This window comes from Sus scrofa, chromosome 7 (genome assembly GCF_054392235.1).
Source record: "Sus scrofa isolate SSC_HxYL_T2T_F1_AM1 chromosome 7, Sscrofa_HxYL_maternal_Yorkshire_Landrace_v2.0, whole genome shotgun sequence".
NCBI lineage: Eukaryota > Metazoa > Chordata > Mammalia > Artiodactyla > Suidae > Sus > Sus scrofa.
The window spans coordinates 47299318-47317345 of record NC_139389.1 but is presented as its reverse complement, the minus strand read 5'-3'; the positions used below and the strand labels follow the sequence as shown (position 1 = coordinate 47317345).

The window sequence follows — 18028 nt, the reverse complement described above, 5'->3', positions numbered from 1 at the left end:
AGGAGGGGTGTCCCGAAGCCCCTACAAGCAGAGGGGCCGGCTCAGCCGCCACCCCATCCTTCCCTCTCCATCATTCATGCCTCCAGTCTCGTCTCCACCACCTGGCAGGCTCCCCAGCAGCAGGGACAAGGTCTTTTTACAGTTAGTAAATGTTTATTTGCTGGCTCAGGGCCCCCTCTCAGGCAGGCCTCTGCACCAAGTCTCCACGCTCCAAGTTGCCGCGTGGAACATGGAAGCAAAGATCCTAAACATCCTCCCTGTCGGACCTGGTCCACCTCTAGCACCCCCAGAGCACAAGACGCATGCACCTTGGCAGGGAGCCCCGGCCTCCTTCCTGCACCGAGGCCAGCTGAGCCCAAGACAGAGGAGCCCGGCTTCAGCACCTGGGCTCACTCTGGCCCCCTCCTCTGTACCCCTTCTCATCCCAGCTTTCCTCAGCCCCTGGAGAGGCTTGAAGAGGAGGTCTTGAGAAAGGACCCTGAAGTTGAGAGGAAGACACAGGGGTTCCCAGGAAGGATGGCCATCAATCGCCACTTAATAGCCATAGAGCTCTCCCTTACCCTGAGCAAAGTGTGTTCCAGCAACTTCTGTAGCCTCTGCTCAGGGAACCAGGGAAATGAGGGAGCAGAATGGCAGCCTGGCCTGAGGGGTTCTGAGCACCATCGCCCGCCTGAAGAGGAGTCTCCCATCTCCACCCTTCATTTCAGAGCCACGGCCTGCTGCTGACTTGGGAGGGGGGTTGACTCTGGATCCCATCCCATCCCCCAATGAGGTGTCACCAGCTTTCACAATACTACCTTGTTATGGACCCAGCCTCATGGGGTATCATCACACCGAGAGGTCCACGCACCTGAGTCTTCAAAATTGGGGGCCAGAAATACACAGACCAAGGAACACAAGTCAACTATCTTAAGACCACATGGTGTTTCTATAGCATCTTCTCTTCCCGTGGATTTGATCTCCTCCAATGAGCTTAATTCCTAACCCTCTCTCTGCAGGCCCCTCCCATCAGGTCAGGGAATATCAGAGCAGACTGTCCCTGCAGAGAGTCCCAAGGGCACAGAGGGACCCAAGGTCACCCAGGAACATGGCCAGGCTGGGGGCATATGGAGCAGAGAGCAGCCAAGACAGAGATCATATGGTGGGGGGCAACCTCAGCCTCCCTCGGAGGACCCCACCTCATGGCCAGCACAGCCTTCTCCTATGGCTCTGAGGCAGTTCAAGGAGCCAAAGAGGAAGGGAAAGGTGTTCCAGGTGAGGGGGAGTCGAGAAGGGGGCAGGGGTGGGTGAAGAGGAACATGAAAGGTGGCCAGGAGCCAGCAGTGGCCTCAGACAAAGGAAGCAGTGATGGGGCCCAAGGCACACTAGTTGCACTTTTTCCTGATGTCCTAACACCTCTGATGTCCCAGGGACGGTCTCTCTCTGCGGGCAGGGGCTGTCCCCTCCAAGCCCATGGATGGAGAGGCAGGGCCCCTCCAGAGCAGGGAGAGGGAGGCAGGAGAGAGTCGCTGAGGTTTGCTGTTGTCTAAACATTTCTCCAAGTGGTTTCTCTGTGATGGAAGAAAAGTTTCTCCCTCCTTCCATCCTCCAAGCCCCAGGCGCCTAGCAGGACACAGGGCGGATCCGCAGGGAGGGCTGTGGGATAGAGGCTGTTGAAGAGAAGGAGAGAGAATTGGGTTGGTTCTGCTCGATTCTCTGTCTGGCTGTGGGTCAAACTTTCTCTCTCTCTCACTAGGTCTTGCAATAAAGCCATGGGGAAATGAAGCACAAGCAAGGAAGAGGGCCCTCTTTTTCCAGCGCGAGTATCATATTCCCATCTGGATCTGGAGGTCTGATTGGGGGTAACGAAGGATAATGATGCCAACTGGAGTACAAGAGCAGAGCAGAGGAAGCCCAAGAAGTTAACTCCCCAAGAGGAGACAGTCAGGAAAAAGGGAGGGAAGAAGGAGAGGGGACAGAAGGGACAGGGTAGGGTCACTGTCTTATGGACCACTCCCATCCACAGCACCCCCAGGCCTCATCAGCTGCATCTCTGCCCTGCCACCATGGGCCTCTGCTGAATCACGGAACATCAGGCCGTCCCCCTGGATTGCTTCTCCCTGAGAGCCCCAGGCATGTCCCCTTCCTGACACCCCGGTCTTTGCTCCCCCTCAAAGTCTGACCTGCCCACCTCGTTCTGCCCCTTGCTGCCCCTGTTCACACCCCCACTCAGTCTTGAAGGGAGTCCCTCTGCTTTAAAGGTGGTGGCAGAGGCGGCAGCTAAGGTCCTAAAGCTGCATTTTCCCTCTCACCCTGGGCTGTGCCTGGGAGCTGAGCTTTATTCCAATTTATGGATCTTTCCCAAGGTCTACTAGGCACCAGGCACGGTGCTGATATTATAGGCGATACGGGGACACCTAAGTAGGGCAGTGAAAAGCGCAGGGACTCTGGTTCCCAGTGGACCCAAGTGATACCGCCACTCCTTAACTGTGTGACCTTAGGCAAGTTACTCAGCCTCTCTGACCCACAGTTCCCCTTGTCTGTAAAACAGGAGTGATAATACCTGCCTTGGAGAGTTGCAGACAGCTGCTCACAGCTACCCAAGAAGGTAAGAGGGGAAAAAGGCCCTGAGAGAGCCACAAAGTGTCAGGAAGTTACTGCGGTAGAGCAGTCAGAGTGGCTGGAATGGACATCAGGAGGTACCTGCTGCAGGATGTGGCACAGAACGTTCATTCCACAAGCAAATATGAAACTCAGCCCATAAACCCATGGGGCTTCCTATATGGAGGAGAACCAAAGAGTAAACTGAAAACAGAGATGGGCACATGATTGCTGGGAGTGAGGGAAGTCTTCCTGGAGGAGGTGACACTTGTCTTGACAGAAGAGCAGGAGTCTAGGCGGCTGAGCCGAGCAGGAATACAGGCTGGGAAGTGACGTCTGGAGGGCGCAGCTGGCGCATGCAGTTCTCGCAGGCTCCCCAGGGTGACAAAAACTTTGAGGCTAGGCAGAGCAGGGGATTAGGGCTTCTTCCGAAACATCCCCAGCCAAAGCCCACAGGGACAAGGCCACTCCCTCATGGGGGTGAGCCCCGCACTGCTGTCCCCGCCCTCTGGGACAGCATGTCTCAGCCAGAGTATTTCAACAAACAAGCAGACACCGGAGGTAGGTTCAGCTCAACACTGAGCGCTGCTGTTGTTTGCCTGGGGTAGGCCAGAGGAGGAGAGCAGAGGACACCAGCCTGTGACAAGCACAGGGCCACTCGGCTGGGACAGAGCTCAAAGCAGAAAGACCTTTTCTCCAGCTCTGCCCCCTCCTATCTGCATCAGGTACCCAGGGCCCTCCTGCCTGCCTGCCACAGGCGTGGGAGATTGGAAACCGCACTGGGAGGAAAAGTCGAATCTGCTGCCTGCTGTGTGACCTTGGCCAAGTCAGCCCCCTCTTCTGGACCTCAGGCTTCTCCTGGGTGAGAGCGTGGGGTCACACTCCCTAAGCTTTAAGGCTCTGTAACTGTTCCATCAAACACTTCAGCTGAGACCACAGATACACAGCATCCCATCTTCCAGGGGTCTATGTGTTCTTAGAGGCTCCTAGGGAGCGTGATCCTTAATTCAAAGAAATCCAGCATGAAACCCTGAGTGTTAGTGGTTCCAAGGAACCCCTCAAATCCCAGCAGGTAGAAAACTGCTTCCTCTCTTCCCTGGGTGGCCAGGACCTCTGTCCTTTTCGAAAAGACACCAGCTTGGTGAACCCTCCCTATGAAACGCCCCCACCAGCTCCCCTGTTCCACCCTCCTCCCCCATAGCACGCAGAGGAAAAAGCCAGACAGGCTACACCCAATCTTCGTTCACAGGTCCAAGCCTTGGACCTTGGGCAAGTCACTTTGTCTGTCTGAGCCTGTTTCCTCATCTGTATAATGGGAGCCACTGTGATAACCTCCCAGGCTGTAGGGAGATACATGGACACAGCGAGCATAAGCAAAGCCTAGAGTCTGTTATTCCCTTCCGTGTCTCCCATGCCTACTCCCCTGCATGAAACAAACTCTCAGAGAATGCAAATCTACTGTCCTTTGGCTAAAGTCAAACAGAAAGGAATAGGGAAATGGGTTTATCCTATCCCCCTAGCCAGGGTGGGGAGGGTTGGAGAAAGAAGGCAGGAAGGAAGGAAAGAAGGAAGGAGAGAAAGAGCAGTAAATCACACAACACATGCCATAGATGACTAGGGGTAGGGGCTATGTTGGCTTAGTTCCTGCTTTAGCCTTTCTTCAGAGCAACAGTGTCACCAGGTTGTCGCTGAGTTGGCTGCCATGTAGATTCCTTCAGGGAAGTCCTAAAAAAAAAAAAAAAGAAAGAAAGAAAAAAAGAGGCAGGGACTCAAAGTGCCCCCCCGCCCCCAACTCTTAGAAGGATCCCTTCTCTCCTCCCCCAGTGACCCCCCTGAGCCTGGGCCAGAAGTCTGGCTCATGACCCACACCCCCACACCCCCACCCCGGGATGGTTCATAACGATAAAGCCCTGAGAGGAGTGGCCCTAACATCCTGCCTGCCTTCCCAGACCCCGAAGAGCAGGGCAGGCCATGGAGAGTGGGGGGGCCTCCCCTCGGCTTCCAGAAGCAGCCTGGCCTCACGTCCTCAAGATCATCAGTGAAACAGACAGTTAGTCAAGGGGCATCCACATCAGGAGAACATCAGACGGATTCCCGGGAGTTTTGGGCGTCCTTAGAGGTGGGGGCAGTGGAGGAGGGGAGACAGACACAGCCCACTCAGTTTTACTGGCTTCATTGACTGGAGTTAGCCTTGGGATTTCATTTGAAGAAAAGATGCCACAGCTAAAGAAGCTTGAAAATCCCTTTACTGCCGAATGAGCAGAAGGAGGCCATGGGGCTGTCTAAAGCCATCCAGGTCTCTTGACTCACAGCTCAGGGCCAAGGATACCTCTCCAAGGGCCATTTAAGCACTTACTCAAGACCCAGCACCAAGCCAGGCACCTTGGGGATACATCAGGCTTTGGTCCTCTGGGGAGCCAGGCAGTGCCAGGGTGGGGTGCTGGCACCAGGTGCCTGCCATCAGGAGCGGATCAGCTTCCAGGCCCAAGGCTCCATTATGTGCTCCTCCTTCCCAGGTAGAGGGCCTCGGTGCTCCCTCATTCTCCGTAGTGCTCTGCAGGGGGTGCAGCTTCTGTGAACCAGGCCCCGAGGGGGTCCCCTGGAAAAGTGGCCATGTCCACATCTCCCCACATGCCAGCCCACTCAGTCAGACCCATCTCCTTCCAGAACACAGCTGGAAGGATCAAGAAAAGTTAAGCAAGAGTTCCCACTGTGGCTTAGGGGAAACTAACCTGACTAGTATCCATGAGGATGCAGGTTCTATCCCCGGCCTCGCTCGGTAGGTTAAGGATACAGTGTTGCCTTGAGCTGTGGTGCAGGTTGCAGATGTGGCTCAGATGTGGCATTGCTGTGGCTCTGGTATAGGTCGGCAGCTGTAGCTGATTCAATCCCTGGCCTGGGAACCTCCATGTGCTGCAGGTGCGGCCCTAGAATGACCAAAAAAAAGAAGAGTGAAGCAGGAGTTCCAGCTGTGGTGCAACGGGATCGGCAGTATCTTAGGAGCACTGGGACTTGGGTTCGATCCCTGGCCTGGCACGGTCAGTTAAGGATCCTGCGTTGCCGCAGCTGCAGCTTAGGTATCCACTGTGGCTCAGATCTGTTCCCTGGCCTGGGAACTCCACACGCCTCTGGGGCAGCCAAAAAAGAGAGAAAAAAAAAGTGAAACAGGGCATGCTCTAGGCTGCTGTGCCTGCTACCAGCTTCCCCACATCCTAAGACCTGGTGTTGGGCAGCTCCATGGTTGGGGCACCAGCCCCTCAGCTGAGGGTGATGGCCAAAATATTTAACAGCCATTGCAGCCCAGGCACAGTTTACACAGAGCTGGGGGCTATGCTGAATCATGCGCCAGCCCCTCTGTTTCTGACTTGAGGGGAGACCCACGGGACCTAGGACGGGACTAGGAAGGCCAGAGAGGCATATGGGGAACTCAGGGGCTGGAACAGCAGCTATTTACCAATCAGGTGGCCGTGCCGGGCTGTACCAGCTGCAAGCCCGCCCGGTCCCAGTCCACTCTCAACTCTCGGCTGGAATGTACAGTTTCTAGCCAGGAATGAGGCCTGTCTGGGGCCCTGGCCTGTGTGCCTCCATATCCTCCTTGCTCCTGGGGGGACCAGGGCATGACTCCCCCTACTCTCTGTGCATAAGTGCAGCCTACACCCCGCATGACAGGGACCTCACTGCTCACGGGTTCCAGCCACTGTTGGAAGATGGCAGGTACTGCGATGCGAGTGCCAGCCCTGGGCTGGAATTCCCGTGTCCAGATCACAAGTTATGAGTAATCAGAGCATCTTCATTTCCCTCTCGTCTCTTTTCTTGGATACCTCATCCCTCCTCACCTCCTTCTCTCCCCCTCCTTTCTGCCAGTTCCCATTGTCCCAAGGGACCTCCCAGCCAGACCTGCTGGCTAAGTAAGCATCCCACTGGCCTCTCAGAAGCCTCAGCTTCTCAGAGCCCCTGGGAGGTGACCGCTCCCCTCTTCCCACTCACTGTTGGCGGGCAGGCTGGACAGTGGGGGACAAGCCAGGGGGAAAGATCTCCCCACTTCCCACTGGCCCTCTAGGGACTACAGGAGAACCTGCAGAAGGGACATTTCTGAGGAGATGGGATGCACCCCTGCCTATGGGGTGCCAGGGGTGCTGGGGTGGCCACTGTAGAGAGAGCACAGTGAGGGGTGCCAAAGCCCCTCTGCCAAGCCCCTGGTGTGACCTGAGGCTTTAAAGAGGACAGAGGTAGGCGAGGTGAGTCTGCCCTTCACCAGCCCCTGCCCATCGTCCTGGGCAAGCCGCTCCTCCCCCCATGGCACAACCTTCTCCCCGCCACCCATCTGCCAATCTCTTCCTCGCCATCACCCCACAGATCTCCAGGCTGAAGGCGGCAGGGACTAATAAACCACACAAACACACATGCACACATACACACACACAAACGCACAATCACCACCACCGCCGCCCATGACGGCCCCATGGAGGAGAGAGGAGCGTTCCCAGAAATCCAGCTGTTCAAGGCAAGCTGCCCTGGGTCACGGCGCCCTTCCTACGGGAGCTGCGGAGAGGCTGGGCGTCCCCTGAGCACCCTCTGCCAGCACCGCCGCAGGAGCTACCTTGAAGACCCCTCCGAGTGTCCCTGAGTCCCTGCCATGCAGCCCCGCCGCTTCCTGAGCAAGCGCCTCGGAGACCCGCATCGGGGGCTGTGGTTGGAGGTCATGTCATCTGAGTTCCAAACCAGGACCTGTCACTGCCTGGCTGTGTGACCTGGAGCAAGGCCCTGCCCACCTCTGACCTCCACGTCTCCTCTAGAGAATGAAGGCAAAGCCTGATTTCTAGAGCCCTGCCAAAGCTCCCAGGCCGGGGAGGAAGCAGTAAGAATGAGAGCTGTGGACACGTGGGCCTGTGGCCTGGAGGACTGGAAGAGATGGGGGGAGGCCTGGGGAGCTCCACTCCAGCACCACCTCTGAGAGGCTCTGAGGGTCACAGGAGTCAGGAGTTCCCGTTGTGCTGCAGTGGAAATGAATCCAACTAGTATCCATAAGGATTCGGGTTCGATCCCTGGCCCCCACCCAGTGGGTCAGGGATCTGGTGTTGCTGTGAACTGTGGTGAAGGTCGCAGACGCAGCTCGGATCCTGCATTGCTGTGGCTGTGGCGTAGGCTGGCAGCTGCAGCTCCGATTCAACTCCTATCCTGGGAACTTCCATATGCTGCAGGTGCAGCCCTAAAAAGAAAAGAAAAGGAAAGAATCGCAGGAGTCTAGGTGGGCCGGAGGCGGAGGTGAGAACACTCATCGGTCCATGTCTGACCGGCAGCCTGGGTCCTGGGTTTGCCCATGGCCATCAACCAGAACGGCCAGGACTGCAGCAAGAAGGATGTGAGTTAGGTACATAGAGGCCTCTCAACCTCACCTTCTCTGGGAGTACTTATGGAATGGCAGCAGCAGACTGTTTCATCTAGAGACTTCCGTTCGTGGCCTGAAAGGTCAGGGAGTGAGAGAGAAGGGGAAAGAAAGCAGGAGAGCGCAGGACAGAGTGTTAGTTCCCCGGGCCCCTCTTTGGCAGAGGCGGTGGGTGGGGTGCCCAGGCCTCCGGTCTGGGCGCTGAAGTGGAGGAAGGAATTTGTCTCGGGTGTGGTGGGGCCGAGAGCCGGGCAGCCAGGGAATGGAATGACAAGGCTGTCAAGTGGCAAAGCAAGGGTTTGTGGGAAATGGAGAGAAAGACCCTTCTCCAGCGGGAGGGAGAGAGAGGGAGCCTCAGCCTCGGGCTTCCTGCTCCGGGGGCATCCCCAGCCCCTCTCCAGGTCAACAGAGGTCTTGTACCTCCGCTGTGGCTTCAGCTTGGCCAGGGGGAGCCCAGAGCTACTGCGTGAGAATTAGAGTGACACCTGCCCAGCCTGGGCCCAGGCCCTAGAGAGGGTAAGGCTGGGGGTGACCACAGGGTGGACTGAGGATTAGGTGCCTTCTTTGTCCCAAGAGTGCGGAATGCTCAGGCCAGTTCTGCTGTCCCTCTGGGTACCAGCATTCCCGCTCCCCTGGGGGCAGCCGGTAAGGCTCTAGGAGAAAACCCATCCTTGCTCTAGTCCTGGCCAGGTGCTTGGGCGGGGGTGGGGGGACAGTTCTGAGAGTTATTCCATAATTCCTCCTCCTCTGTACCAAAGCCAGGAATCTCTGGTCTCCTAAGGGAACTGAGACTTGAAAACCCACCCAGGAAGTCCCTCTTTCCCTCTCTCCACCTTCCTTTTTGCTGCAGTGAGGACCAGGTAAGAAGTCTGAGCAAGAGAATGGGGCAAGCTTCCCAACTACCTGAGCCTAAGAATGGACAGTTTGAAGTCAGGCTGGGGTCCCCGGATGGGGGCCGGGTGAGCAGACAAGCTGCCACCCGTGAGTGTTACAAGGAAGCTGGTCAGCCACCCAATCCCTTCTGGGAGCCCAGGTCCCCAGCTCCCAAGCTTCCAGCCTGGAAAGATGTATGAAGTGATTGCCCACCTCTGTCCACTCTGCCCCCATCCTTCCAGGCTCTCTCCACACCCCTGTCCTCCCCGCTCTCTGTCTGGCCTACCCAACCAGGAGTTGGAAATTTCTCCCATCACTTTCCCACATCTGTCCTCGCAAAGCCACCAGGGGAGACACCCCTCTGCCCCTCCCAACCTAAAGCTCCTCTGGGATTCCTGACTGTCAGAGGACAGGGCCACAGTGGTCCTTAAACACCCCTCCCCCACCCCTAGGGCTGGCAGCGGCAGCTTCCAGCCTCCTTGAAGCTGCCCAAGGGGGAGGCAAGAAGTGGAGAGGGGCTGTTCTGCTGGGCTGGCTGGGTGCCCACGGGAGGGAGGGCCCTCCACACTCAGATGTGTGACCTTGAACCCCTTGCTACCCAAGCCAACCTTGCCAGGCACTTTCAGCAGTGGGCTTTAGATGAAGCTGATGTCTGACAGTGGACACATTCTAGACATTCTTAGGAGACCCAGGGCCCCCCCGCCTCAATCAGGACCCCTCCTGGGTGTCTCACTCAGTGCCACCCCGAGCCTCTAGAGGGCGCGGGAGAGCAGCGCTGGACTCCTCTGCCCCTGGGGCATACCCTGGTGGCTCTCCACTCAGGCCCCTGGAACCAACCAAATGCCCCCACCTCCTGCCCTTGGTGCGGGGGGATACACACCGGAGGCTGTGCAGCCAGACTCACTGTCTAGGGGCAGGAGAGTGGGGGCCAGACCTAGGAGGGGGGCTGCTCAGAGGATACAGGGACATGCTGTAGAGGGGCTGTGGGGGATGCTGAAGAATGGTGGGCGGGAACAGTGGAAAGATGATCAGACTCCAATCTGAGATTATTCTGCTGTTCATCTGGGCGCCGAAAGGAGAGCTCAGCCGCCGCTCCCACCACCCCACCCCCGGCCCCAGGGAATCTCTGCCTGACCTGGGAATAATGAGGGGCTTCTTGGCCCACCCAGCAGAGCTGCAAAGCTCCTCACCTGACATAGGACCAGAACTTGTGTGAGGCAGTGAGGGCACAAAAGTTAAGGAGGTGAAGTTCCCATCGTGGCGCAGCAGAAACGAATCCAACTAGTATCCATGAGGACACAGGTTCGATCCCCGGCCTCACTCAGTGGATTAAGGATCAAGCATTGCCGTGAGCTGTGGTGTAGGCTGGCAGCTGTAGCTCCAATTAGACCCCTAGCCTGGGAACCACCATATGCCACGGGTGCAGCCCTAAAAAGACAAAAAAAAAAAAAAAAAAAAAAAAAAAAAAAGGTAAGGAGGTTCTCACTCTCCAGTGCAAGGTTGGCCCTCTTAGTGACACCTCCGATAATACTGCAGCCTGCCACCTCAGCCCCCTTATCTCAGTCCCAGCACTGCCCTCTGTGCTGCCTGTCCTGGGGACTGAAGCCACAGGTGTATTTGAGGCAGAGGTGGGGTGGAGGAGTAGAAGGGTCACTTGTTCACACAGGACCCTTCAAAGAAAAAAACTGGCCCCACTTTAGCAAGAGGAGAGGGAAGCAAAGAATGAGGAGGGACACAGCTGTCAGCTGCTTGAGCCTAGGCCCCAGTGGCTGTCTCTGTCAGTGTATTTGTGCATCCAAATTATGGTTCTCAGAGTTCCTGTTGTGGCTCAGCAGGTTAAGAACCCAACTGGTATCCATGAGGATGCAGGTTCAATCCCTGCCCTCTCTCAGTGGGTTAAGGATCTGGCATTGCCACAGGTCACTCAGATGCAGCTCAGATCCAGTGACGCCATGGTTGTGGCATAGGCCTGCCCCTAGCCTGGGAACTTCCATATGCTGCAGGTGCAGCCTTTTTTTTTTTTCCTTTTCTAGGGCCGATCCCACGGCACATGGAGATTCCCAGGCTAGGGGTCGAATCGGAGCTGTAGCCACCGGCCTACACCACAGCCACAGCAACGCGGGATCCGAGCTGTGTCTGCAACCTACACTATAGCTCACGGCAACGCCGGATCCTTAACCCACTGAGCAAGGTCAGGGATTGAACCCGCAAACCTCATGGTTTCTAGTCAGATTCGTTAACCACTGAGCCACAACGGGAACTCTGGTGCAGCCATTAAAAAAAAAAAAAAAATGTTGTGGATCTCCAATTTCTTGCTGTGTGTCCTTGGGCAAGTTACCCAACCTCTCTGAGCCTCAGTTTCTTTAAAAACCGGTATCAATAATACCTACACCATAGGGTGGAGGTGAGGATTAAATGAGCTAACATATGGAAAGAAGGTAGCATAAGCCCCTGGCTTGCACACAGTAGAAGCTAAATTAATGGTGATTGCTATTCCCATCATTAATAATATCGTTATTGTGTGTGGCCTCAGCTTCCTTTGCTGCCTATTTCCCACCGCCTTCCTACACATACATCCTACCCCAGCCAGACAGGTCTTCTGAAAGCCACAAACACACACACGGCTCCTTTCTTTCTCCTGGTCTGTGCCTCACTAGCTGTGAGATGCACCTCTTAAAACAAGACTGTTTGGTATAGCCCAGAGAACTATAGCCAATCACTTGTCATAGAACACAATAGAAAATAATATGAGAAAAAGAATGTACATATATATACGTAGAATGTATATGTGTATTGCTGTACAGCAGAAATTGACAGAACGTTATAAATCAACTATACTTCAATTAAAAAAAAAATTAAGAGGGAATTCCCATTGTGACCCAGCAGTAACAAACACAACTAGTATCCATGAGGATGCAAGTTTGATCCCTGGCCTTGCTCAGTGGGTTAGGGATCTGGCATTGCCGTGAACTGTGGCATAGGTCACAGACATGGCTCGGATCTGGCATTGCTGTGGCTGTGGTGTAAGCCGGCAGCTGCAGCTCCAATTCAACCCCTAGCCTGGGAATTTCCATATGCCTTGGGTGGGGCCCTAAAAAGCAAAAAAATATAAAAAATAAAAATAAATCTAAAAAGAAAGACTTCCTGGGAGTTCCCATCGTGGCTCGGTAGTTAACGAATCCAACTAGGAACCACGAGATTGCGGTTGGATCCCTGGCCTCGCTCAGTGGGTTAAGGATCCAGCATTGCCATGAGCTGTGGTATAGGTCACAGACGCAGCTCGGATCCTGTGTGGCTGTGGCCTAGGCTGGAGGCTACAGCTCCGATTGGACCCCTAGCCTGGGAACCCCCATGTGCCTCGGGTGCAGCCCCAGAAAAAGACAAAACAAACAAAAAAAAGACTTCCTGGATTACTTCTCAGCGGCCTCCCCAAAACTCCTGCAGCGTGAGCTGGCTACAGCACTCACACCAGCCTCAATTTGCTATTCGATGCATTTGACTTTTTGAGGGTGTATGTGTGTGTGAGAGATCTCTGTCCAAGCATACTTACACAGAAGGGACTGTGTTTTTCGGTGATCTGAGTCCCACCCCCACGGCAGCCTAAGGACTAATACGGGCCTGCAGGCGTAGGTAACCATGTGCAGACTCTGTGCGAATGATGATGATATAACAGTCGGTACTGCCACTGATTGCATTCCTGTGTGCCTTACCTTATCTCATTAATCCCCACGATAACCCTGAGACGTAGGTTATGATTGTAAAACTACAGTTTGCGGAGTTTAAGTAACTTGCCCAAGGTCATACCACCAATAAACAACAAAGCCTGGGATTTAAACTGTCTGGCTCCAAAACCTGCCCGCTTCACCACTTTGGTTTAAACAAAAGAGTGAGCTGAAAACCAGAAATTCCTTTTGGTGCTCTAACAGTAAAGCGAAGTGCTATCAGAACTTGAGTCCAGGGAGTTCCCGTGATGGCTCAGCCAGTTAAGAAAGAACCCGACTAGTATCCATGAGGATGCAGTTTCAATCCCCGGCTTCACTCAGCGGCTTAAGGATCCAGAGAGTGGCTGTGGCTGTGGTGTAGGCCTGTAGTTGCAGCTCCGATTCACCCCCTAGCCCAGGAACTTCCATGTGCCCCGATGCAAAAAAATAAATAAATAACTTTAGTCCAATGCTTTCAGGGTTTCAAATCAGAGTCCATTGATAGGTCTCAATCACACACGGGTCGTCATGAGGCCAGAGACCTCAGTCACTGCAGAAAGAGGTACCTTGCCTTACTCACTAGGGTTCTAGAAAAAAAATAGGCAAATGAAGTTGAAAATTATTCATCCCAGAGTGAATCAGAAAAATCATTTACCAGATTTTTTTTTTCCCCTTTTTTTGAGGACTGCACTCATGGTGTATGGAAGTTCCTGGGCTAGCAGTCAAATCGGAGCTGCAGCCAGAGCAACACTGGATCCAAGCCACATCTGAGACTTACACCATAGCTCATGGCAACGCCAGATCCTTAACCCACTGAGCAAGGCCAGGGATCGAACCCAAATCCTCAGGGATACTAGTCAGATTTGTTTCTGCTGCACCACAACAGGAACTCCCTCACTTACCGTATTGATCAAAGTTCAATCTCCAGAATGCTTGAGTCTATCCTAGTTCTATTTTAACTGTCTGTAGGCGAAGCTTAATTTACCCTCTCTTTTTAGATCAACAACTTAGCAGCTTTTTGATAATTAAATGGGCAACATTGGTCAGTCACCAAATACGACATGAAGCAACCACAGAAGACCACTCACTGACTGATTTTCACATATACCCCCATCAGAGTTCCTGCTGTGGCTCAGCAGTAACAAACTCGGCTAGTATCCATGAGGACTCAGGTTCAATCCCAATCAGTGGGTTAAGGATCCAGCGTTGCCGTGAGCTATACTGTAGGTCGCAGATGAGGCTCAGATCTGATGTTGCCGTGGCTGTGGTGTAGGCAAGCAGCTGCATCTCCAATTCAACCCCTAGCCTGGGAACTTCCACATGCTGCAGGAGCGGCCCCTGCCCCTTCCAAAAAAAAAAAAAAAATATGCCCCCATCAATCCCCAACTGTTAAAGTAAGATTTGGCCACGGGAAATGCATCCCCCTCATGCCTCTGTCCTCCTTTGCCACCTTGATTTTTCTTTCTTTCTTTCTTTCTTTCTTTCTTTTTTTTTTTTTCTTTTTGCTTTTTAGGGCCCCATGTGTAGCATGTGGAAGTTCCTAGCCTAATGGCTGAATCAGAACCACAGCTGCTGTCCTACACCACAACCACAGCAACACAGGATCCAAGCCAAGTCTGCGACCTACACTGACGCTCACTGCAACGCTGGATCCTTAACCCACTGAGCAAGGCCAGGGATCGAACCTGCAACCTCATGGATACTGGCCACAATGGGAACTCCCTTGCCATCTTCCTTTCATAGTTCTAGCTCTAAATAGATTTGGAATATCTACACTACATTCCTCTCCCTGTGACTCTGTTTCCTTTCCTGGAAAATGGGGATATAAACTATCGATTCCACAGAGCTGTCACAAGGATGTCAGGAGGTGACTGACGAGTGCACAGGGCTTGGCACATTGTGAGTGCCTTATAAATACTTGAGGCCGTGGTGGTGTCATTTTAAGCTGGGAAGATGTGCCCAGATGCTGATTCCATTTCGGCTGCAGGGAAGCGGTTTCTCCCAGAGCCTCTTCCCACCTGCCTACCAGAATGCATTTCCTGGGAAATTGGCCTTACGCTCCGTCCTGCCCCACCAGTCACATCTCGGTCCTCCAGAGACTTAGTATCAACATTGAACTCCATCACTAAGAAGTAGTAGGAACGCATCCAATTCATTCCCCCCCCCCCCGCACCGCCCCGAAATGGAAGGCAAAACCTTCTGCAACCTACACAACTTGCTCCAAATCATATACTGTGTGATTCCAGACTCCCTGCAGCAAAAATCCTACGTATCCAAAAACCAGACCTTTACAACCTCGGCCAAGAAAACCAAGTTTGCTTAAAACACTTCTGGACTCTTTCTTTCTGTGAATTGACCTCAGACTCCCTTGTACACCAAACAAGGAAATCGGTCTCATAATTTGGTGCCACACCTTGTTTCAGACAAAAAAAAAAAAAAAAGTGTTGTTATTACCTGCTCAGTTTGTTCCCTCTCCTGGGTCACACATCTTGGCATTAAATAACTTTTGGCTATTTCCACATTCTATTCTGTCCCCAAGGACATAGGAACATTTTTATCATAACAAAGATTCTGAAGGCAGTTCATTTGTTCTATTGTCATTCATAAATTTAGTAAATATTTCTTGACATTTTCTCACATACCAGTCCCTGCACAGGGGGACGAAATGCCATCGTAAACCGGACTGACACCACCTCTGCCCTCTTGGAATAAATTCATTAGCTCCCGGGTAGAGCAGACCTGGTCTATGATTTAGTAGAACCGGTCATCCTAAAAGCCTCGAATCACAGATTAAGAGACTTTGGGGAAAGATAGCAGCCTGAACACCGGCAGCCCCTTTCACTCTTTCCTGAAATGCCGTTAAAGCAAAGTTAAAGGCTTTCTACATTTTTCTTTCATTTTGACTGTTTTTCTTAAGGTATATACCCACAAGGCCAGGGAGAACAGGTGTGTTGTGTATCACAGCCTCACAATTTTGGAAGCTAGAAAGCAGATGGAAAAAACAGGAAAGAACCTAATGGTGAAAGCCATTACCACCTAATCTATACCCTAAAATCCCCCAAAGGCTCAGGAATTGGCACTTGTTCCCTCTGGAAGTAAGGGTGGAGGGGGTCGAGTAAATAAAGAAGACTGGAGAAAATGGGTTTTGTAGGGGTTTTTTGTTTTGTTTTGTTTGTCTTTTTCTGGGGCCGCTCCCGTGACATATGGAGGTTCCCAGGCTAGGGGTCTAATCGGAGCTGTAGCTGCCTGCCTACGCCAGAGCCTCAGCAATGCGGGATCCGAGCTTCGTCTGCGACCTACACCACAGGTCATGGCAACGCCAGATCCTTAACCCACTGAGCAAAGCCAGGAATCGAACTTGCAACCTCATGGTTCCTAGTCACATTTGTTAACCACTGCACCACGACGGGAACTCCTGGAGAATGTGTTTTAAAAAGCAGTCAGATCCTCAGATTCTCCCCCTGCCCCATACAGCCAGGCAAAGTCTCCTCCCTGGTGAGGGGGAAACAAAGGGTCTCTGACAAGGAAACCCCAGGACAGTGAAGGCAGGAGTATCTCATTGAAAATATTCACATAGTGGATGCTGAGACCTGGGTCCTCTCACCCACTGGAATCCCACAACACTGGCCTCTTTCCTCCAGGCTGGAAACTGGAGTGTGCAGTTCTTTGGAATCTTGACAACCCAAAAGGAAGAAAAGACCCAAAGATACTAACGTCAGAGGCTTCAGAATGAAATGTCCCTGCCCCGGAGTTCCTGTTGCGGCTCAGCGGTAACAAATCCGCCTAGTATTCATGAGGATGTGGGTTCGATCCCTGACCTCAATCAGCAAGTTAAGGGTAAAGGATGTGGCAATGCCGTGAGCTGTGGTGTAGGTCACAGACTTGGGCTCAGATCCTGCGTTGCTGTGGCTGTGGCAAAGACCTCAGCTGCAGCTCAGATTTGACCCCTAGCCTGGGAACCTCCATATCCTGCATGTGTGGCCCTAAAAAGCAAAAAAAAGAAAGAAAAGAAGAAAGGAAAAAAGGAAGAAAACTCCCTGCCACATCACCCTAGAGTGAGGCTCACAGATAACAAAACACACACACACATGGCTTCCAACTAGCTTTTCAGACCCCCACATTTAAAAATTAGCAAAAAACAACAGCTTCTGAGCCATCTGAGGAAAGCTTCTAATACAAGAGACAGTCCCAAACAAAGCAAAACGTGACTTGGAGGAAGCCGAGACTATGCAGCAGGAAGAAAGCTTAAAAATATTATCATTATACCCTGATCCTGATAAGGAAAGTGTTGCAAAAAGGAAACAAAAATAGAATAGTATTTGCTAAAAAGAGAACACCAGAGAGAGAGAAAGATCTTGAAAGATCAAACATGCCAGAGCAGAAATGAAAAACTCCGTAGAGCTTTGGAAAATAAAGCTGAGGAAACGTTCATAAAATGGAGGGAAAACAACAAAAGGATGGGAAAATATTCACCTACAACAGAATTAGAGGAGAAGTGTGGGCACTAATAACCAAATAACAGGAGAACATCCAAACAGCTGGAGAAACAGAAACTAAGGGAAAGCCATCATCAGTGACATCGGCTAAGAAAGAACCGAAGAACTTCTGAGATACAGTGCAGTGGGACCATTTTTTAAGGTACCGTTTTCAATTTCAATTTCCAGTGGTTCATTACTAAAACATAGGGATACAATTGATTTTTGTATATCTCTCTTGGATCTTACAACCTTACTAAATCCATTTATTAGTTCTAGCAGCTTCTTCGTATATTCCATCAGATGGTCTACCTGGATGATTACGTTGTCAGCAAATTAAAACAATTTTACTTCTTCCTTTCCCATATGAAGGCCTTGTATTTATGTGTCTTGCCTTATTTATTGCACTGTTAGAACTTCTGGTACAATGTTGACTAGAAACAGTAAGAGTAGACGCCCTCGTCTCATTCCTGATCTTAGCACCTTCATAGGTTTTTTGGTAGAGGTGCTTTATCAGGTTGTGGAAGTTCCTTTCCATGCGTGGTTTGCTAAAATTCTTTTATCGGGAATGGTTATTGAATCCTGTCAAATGCTTTGTATACATCTATTAAGATGATCATTTTTTTCATTTTTAATTAGATGGTATAATGAATTACACTGATTTTTTTTTTTTTTTTTTTTTTTTTTTTTTTTTAGAGCCACACTCATGGCACATGGAGGTTCCAAAGCCAGGGGTTGAATCAGAGCTGTAGCGCCCAGCCTATGCCACAGCCACAGCAACATCAGATCCGAGCCACGTCTGCAAACTACACCACAGCTCAGAGCAACACTGGATCCTTAACCCACTGAGCGAGGCCAGGGATTGAACCTGCATCCTCTAGTCAGATTCATTTCTGCTGAGCCACGATGGGAACTCCTGATTTTTTTTTTTTTTTAATGTTACCAACCTTCATTCCTAGGATAAATTCCACTTGGTCATGATGTGTTATCATAGAGATAAAAATAGAGTTAGA

The 18028-nt window shown here is 52.1% G+C and overlaps 2 long non-coding RNA genes across 5 annotated transcripts in view; both read right to left on the bottom strand.

Annotated features, from left to right (window-relative positions):
- Positions 1 to 18028, bottom strand: part of LOC146401553 (uncharacterized) — an 838561-nt gene that overhangs the window by 43187 nt on the left and 777346 nt on the right. The window lies entirely within an intron of this gene.
- Positions 134 to 18028, bottom strand: part of LOC106504420 (uncharacterized) — a 44836-nt gene continuing 26941 nt past the window's right edge. For 3 of the 4 annotated variants that reach the window (XR_014809206.1, XR_001297869.3, XR_014809205.1), the window contains 2 exons: positions 4937 to 5134; positions 134 to 4305 (listed from right to left, as the gene is read on the bottom strand). This is a non-coding gene — a long non-coding RNA (uncharacterized LOC106504420). Of the gene's footprint in view, positions 4306 to 4936; positions 5180 to 18028 lie in introns of all 4 variants that reach the window. The other variant, XR_014809204.1, reaches the window with a different exon arrangement.